The sequence below is a fragment of the Cyprinodon variegatus genome, unplaced genomic scaffold (genome assembly GCF_000732505.1).
Source record: "Cyprinodon variegatus isolate N-32 unplaced genomic scaffold, C_variegatus-1.0 Scaffold1768, whole genome shotgun sequence".
Taxonomy (NCBI): Eukaryota; Metazoa; Chordata; class Actinopteri; order Cyprinodontiformes; family Cyprinodontidae; genus Cyprinodon; species Cyprinodon variegatus.
In genome coordinates this window covers 29,002-29,823 of record NW_015152221.1, presented here as the reverse complement: position 1 = coordinate 29,823, position 822 = coordinate 29,002, and positions in this window count along the sequence as shown.

Genomic DNA, 822 nt, shown 5'->3' with positions numbered 1-822 from the left:
TTGGAGGATACCTGATGTATCTACAATTACAGAGGATGTCAGTGGCAATTTGGGCATTGATCAGGCTGCCTGCAGCAGCGGTTGATACCCTCACAGAGGCTGTGAACGAGCAGGAGCAGAGCTGAACCGTATGCTGGCTAGAGTGGTTGAACTCAAAGGTGAGATGGGATGGGATCTTGGATGTGCATGCTCGCTTCAAGGAAGCAAAGCCCAACTTATTTGGAATTTTGGTTTTGCCACATAGAGTCGGCAAGAAAAGACTCAAGGCTGAAGAAAAATTCCTGTGCAGCCTGATTTCACAACAATAGGTGTTACTTTGGACTCAGCCTCCCCCTTATTAAAACTCTCCTGGATGCACAATAGTCCACGCTTCCTTTTTCACCCAGGGTGAAGTTCTTCCTGTTGACATCTCGAAAGGTGGAGGGACAAGAAAGAAGGGCTCTGATTCGCTGCTGTTAGTCTTTTTGTTTGCCCCGTTTACCAACATTTGAAATACATTTAGAATAAACAAATACATGCTGTATAGCAACCACAGGATATATTACAGTTATAAAAAGGTTTAGAACTATTATGCAAATGCACATTTACTAAGATGTTTGTGTAATATTCTCTATATTGGTTTTGTTTGTGTGGGAAGAAGCTGTTTTTGTGTTGGGAGGTTTTTGCTTTGATGGGCTGCAGCCTCCTGCCAACGGGAGAAGACTGCAGCCTTTGCCCCACCGTGGTTCTAACTTTGTTATACCTCATGCAAAATACCTAGGTTATCCTGAGATAATATCTCTATAGTTCTGCTGCTATAGGCTTAGACTGCTGGAGGACATA